The following is a 5,747-nucleotide window of genomic DNA, read 5'->3' as shown; positions in this document are numbered from 1 at the left end:
CGTCTTTTGTTTTTAAAGCTGTCTTATTAATTGTTCCTAAATGCTATGCATCACATTTTCAGAGCTCAATTAGAATTTTGATGGGGACATGTTTAAAAGGGGGTCTGGAAGAGAGGCATGTAACAAAAGCCCTCGCCCACCCTTTCTTGTTTGTTCTGGAACTGTTTTTTTTTCCTGTGGCGTTTGAGGGAGACAGATGCATGCCTTCAATAATACATTGACAGGCTTGAGATGTGTGGGAGGTTGGTTAGTCTGGCACCACAATTCGGAGGGACTGCTCTCTCGCCATGTACAGGAGGCTGCTGAGGGGAGAACGGCTCATACTAATGTCCAGAACGGCGCAAAAATTCAACAAACTCCGCTCCAGCCATTACCACGAGCCCGTTATCTCAAGGTTCCACCAACCTCCTGTGTTGTGTGCCACTGAAAGCAGTTTTCAGATTTGTTAGAACCGTAAAAACATAAATACACAAAATGTATTTATACATCGATAAAATGACAGATGACGGACCTATATACCTACCAAAACACTTTTATTGCAAAGTAGATAACAATAGAAAAGTCTAGTGGATATTGCTAGTCGTCTAGCCTTGTAAACATCTGCCAAAATTATTTAATTACGAATAGGCTTTTTTTTCTCAATTTGCTTTGAATAAAGCATCTTTGTTTAACATGAGCCCTACACATTGCGGATACTGTAGTAGCCTGATATCAAGAAAAATATAGGCGTCCCTTATGTTTGAATTTATTAAAATGCCTGTATTTTGGTATTGCTTTTCAAATGAGACGAGAAATGAGAGAATGGGTCATGCGATCCTTGAAATGAGAGAATGGGTCATGCGATCCTTGAAATGAGAGAACGGGTCATGCGATCCTTGAAATGAGAGAACGGGTCATGCGATCCTTGAAATGAGAGAATGGGTCATGCGATCCTTGAAATGAGAGAATGGGTCATGCGATCCTTGAAATGAGAGAATGGGTCATGCGATCCTTGAAATGAGAGAATGGGTCATGCGATCCTTGAAATGAGAGAATGGGTCATGCGATCCTTGAAATGAGAGAATGGGTCATGCGATCCTTGAAATGAGAGAATGGGTCATGCGATCCTTGAAATGAGAGAATGGGTCATGCGATCCTTGAAATGAGAGAACGGGTCATGCGATCCTTGAAATGAGAGAACGGGTCATGCGATCCTTGAAATGAGAGAATGGGTCATGCGATCCTTGAAATGAGAGAATGGGTCATGCGATCCTTGAAATGAGAGAATGGGTCATGCGATCCTTGAAATGAGAGAATGGGTCATGCGATCCTTGAAATGAGAGAACGGGTCATGCGATCCTTGAAATGAGAGAATGGGTCATGCGATCCTTGAAATGAGAGAACGGGTCATGCGATCCTTGAAATGAGAGAATGGGTCATGCGATCCTTGAAATGAGAGAATGGGTCATGCGATCCTTGAAATGAGAGAATGGGTCATGCGATCCTTGAAATGAGAGAATGGGTCATGCGATCCTTGCATGGCATTGACAGGGGAGATTCCATGAAAACACGCCACTTCGATACAGCTAGGACTGAAAGTAATTTTTTTGTAGCAGGTTAGGAGAATTAGTTTAAGGTTAAGAAAATAGTTAGGGTTTGCGTAAATGTTCTCCTAACCTGCTACGAAAGGTCACTTCCGGTCGTAGCTGTATAGAAGTGAGGGGAGACTATAAGGACACAGATTACGTTGGCCATCAAACGTGCCCTTATAGCCTTTTCCATAGAAGAGCCATGTTGCATGCTTTTAGGGAGTCCCATTGAAGGGTCGAAGGATCACGTGATGTCAGACTAGGGGACATACTCACTTCAAGCCACTTTGATATAAAGTGATTTTCATAGCAGGTTATGAGAGCATTTTCCTAAACTTAATTTTAGTCTCCTAACCTGCTATGTTAATTATCTTAGCCTGCTGTGTAAATTTCTCCTAACCTGATACGAAAAAGTAACTTCGGTATCGGTGTTTCATGTCAGACTAGATGAGCCGGAGAGCAGTTCAGCCAGTTGGCGACTTGGCAGAAGTGGACAGAGAGGGACAAGAGTCAGCACCGACAGGACAGGTGGCACTGACTTCGTGCAGAAAGGATGAATGAATAGGCCTACCCACATTATCTGCTTCAAAGGCGAAGACTGTCCAAAGCCTAAAACGTTCCTCTTTTTTTAAATTCACGAAGAGGTGAGCCTGATGAGGTGAACAGCAAGTGAGGTAAACATCTGACAACAAAAACATGTTTTTGAAAATGACACTTTTTGCCGGGGTCCATAGGCTAGGCCTACAGAATAGAGCGCAGTCTAGCACGAAGATAATTTTTAAATAATAATGTTTAAATTTCTTTCTTATATTAGGTCCATAATGAATGGATTGGAACTTCAATATTGCTCCAAGCTTGCTATGCTATGCAGTCAAATGTACTAGTTTTGATCACCTTGACCAGCATGCAGCCTACATTCTCTTGTAGGTCTATTTTGGTTCAATTACATTTTTATTCCAGAATTGCATTCATATTTAGTACAGGGCCCTTCTATCAGACCTCTGATAGACATCTCATGATTTTCATTTAATCTCTTGAAATAACTGAATTAAAATGCATTCCCAAACATATTCAAGACTTGCCTCTTGTATTAGGCTATTTACCCATTAAACAGGCAAAAATATGCCATCATATAATATGCATTTTGTTTTTACTTCAACCCAACATTTAATGCCCCCCCCCCACCCCACAAACTCTATTTCAAGATGAGCATGTCTATTCTCGGATTACCCTACTTTGCTCATCTCTCTTTCTGTTCAAAGTGTGTGTACTCATCTTCTTAAGGCACACTAATTGTGTGGTAGGCTGCTTAACCAGCTCAGACCACAGCAAAGTAGTGTCAGTTGTCAGCTGTGCCTCTTTCCTGGCCAGGCTAAAGGGTAAGTAGCATAAACATAACTACATGTAACATATGGATTTGCATTAGTATACACATCAAAAGTCCCAATACAATGTTACACCTCACATTTCTATTTTTGGAGTTACTTAAAACCGATCATAATTCCGAAGAATGTGTGATGTAATAGGGAGGACCCGGCAAGCCAGCCTATTCCCTATAATGAGTTAGCCAGTCAGCACGGCTACGGTCGGCATGCTAGAGCCCAACTACTGGAGACCAGTTAGAACACAACTAACACAGCACAACCCAACTCAGGGAAAATCCAATAGCTATAGCAAATTATATACAAAATAGATAGATTTCAGATGTCAGTCAACTAGCGCTCTAGCACTTAGCCAAGATGGAAAAAGTTACAAAAGCCCCGTAGCCTACTTCACAGAGAACATGCCGAAAAGTTGACAAATCAAAAAGGAGAACCTATGAGGTACGTTACACAATTAGAGCAAGCAGGTATGAATTTTATTTTATTTGTTTTGAGCCCATGGCAAGAATGTACCAAAGGGTTCCCACTAGATAATACAGCCACAAAGTCTGTGAAGAGCATGAGGTGTGGCTAATGTTAGCCTGCATGAGCTAGCTACAGAGCTAGCATACAAGCTCAATAGCACAGAGTAGATCCTCCATATGATGTTGAGAAATACTGCATTGTGGGTAGTTCGGAAGATATCCGGGAAATAAGTTAATAAATATGTAAAAATAAACATAACTATGTTTGTTGTGTTAGGGCAAAAACCAAATCGTGCACTCCTTGCGATCCCGAGGACCGAGTTTGGGAAACGCTGGTCTAAGACATTGGTTGGTCCCGTGGGAGACCCGGGTCCATATTCCGCGTGTAACACATGCAAGCCAGATCCCTTGGAGAGGGTGATTAGTAGATTTGAGGCTTCTCCACAGGCAAGTGGTTCAATGGCAAAGATGGACTGTCCCTTTCGTCATGTCACGTGGTGAGGACTGTGTTCCTGCCATGAAACATGCAAAGCTTCATCAGTTCAATTGCGAACCGTAAAGCCTCTCCCCAATGATAAGAACATCTGCAGCAATAACCGGTTGGCTTTGACAGGCAGCTGTTTGTCTGATGTATCATGTATCGCTGGAATCTGCCAGTGTAAACAGAAATTCAATCTGGTAACAAAATAAACTATGATTTTCTGCAGCGAATCCATACAACATAAGCACTAAGCAGTTTGTGACATCTGCTGATGTCAAAAGGGCTTTATAAATACATTTGAACAACATATGACATTATATGATACAACATAGGCCTATGCCAAATGTAAAATGCCCATTCCTAAAAAATCTGAGCTAGTCTAGTAGCATGATACACAATGACCCCCATAAGGTGTCACTGTAGCTTTAAGTCTCTTTTATAACCCCTTTAAATCATTGTTCTATCAGTGACCTACTTACAAAGGTGGAACATTTTTTAAATACAGTGAGCTTCAAAGGTATTGGGACAGGGACACATTTTTGGTTGTCTTGGCTCTGTACTCCAGCACTTTGGATTTGAAATGATACAATCACTATGAGGTTAAAGTGCAGACTGTCAGCTTTAATTTGAGCGTATTTCATCCATATCGGGTGAATCGTTTAGTAACGACTGCACTTTTTGTACACAGTCCCCCCATTTTAGTGGACCTTAAGTATTGAGACAAATTCACTTATGTGTATTAAAGTAGTCAAAAGTTTAGTATTTGGTCTCATATTCCTAGCACGCAATGATACTATTAAGTGTATGTTTCTACAAACTTGTTGGATGCATTTCTATGTTTGTCTCTGTAACTTTCTCACGCATCATTATTTCTCACTGTCCCAATACTTTTGGAGCTCACTGTAGTCTACCGTGTATAACGTCCTCCTGTTAGAGATTATTCTGGGAGGGACAGAGACAGGTGGGATGGGCTTTAGCCAACCGGGGCTTTTTTGTTCTGATGATTTTCTGCATGGTTTAGTTATATATAGAACCTCAAAGGTACATACCTCAGAGTTACGGAGAAAACTGAAGCCATGTGCCCACCATGCCTATTGTAATATAGGTAGTAGGAGAAGCACTTTTGGATTATTCCTTTGAGATGTAGCCTGCCAGTCAATATCTTATTAAAAAGGGTACCATGCAAAAATTGAATTTCTCATAGGCCTATACTCTTGTTGAAGTCAACTGGAAAATCTAAAGGTTTTCTTTCAATAGCCACACATATCCTTGGTGTTTATTGGAAGATACTTTAGTGCACATTTTGTCAAGCTCAATTACCCCCTTGTTTTCAAGCATGGTGGCGGCTGCATCATGTTATGGGTATGCTTGTCATTGGCAAGGGAGTTTTTTAGGATAAAAAGAAACGGAATAGAGCTAAGCACAGGCAAAATCCTAGAGGATAACTTGGTTCAGTCTGCTTTTTAACAGACACTGGGAGACAAATTCAACTTTCAGCAGGACAATAACCTTAAAGACAACGCCAAATATACGCTGGAGTTGCTTACTAAGACAACATTGAATGTTCCTGAGTGGCCGAGTTACAGTTTTGACTTAAATCGGCTTGAAAATTGATGGCAAGACTTGAAAATGGCTGTTTAGCTATGAACAACAACCAACTTGACAGAGCTAGAAGAATTTTAACAAGAATAATGTGCAAATATTTTACAATCCAGGCGTGCAAAGCTCTTAGAGACTTACCCAGAAAGACTGTAATCACTGCCAAAGGTGATTCTAACATGTATTGACTCAGGTGGTTGAATACTTATCTAATCAAGATATATTAGTGTTTTATTTTAATTTCTTTACAATG

Source organism: Salvelinus namaycush, chromosome 31, assembly GCF_016432855.1.
Source record: "Salvelinus namaycush isolate Seneca chromosome 31, SaNama_1.0, whole genome shotgun sequence".
Taxonomy (NCBI): domain Eukaryota; kingdom Metazoa; phylum Chordata; class Actinopteri; order Salmoniformes; family Salmonidae; genus Salvelinus; species Salvelinus namaycush.
This window is presented reverse-complemented; position numbering follows the sequence as displayed.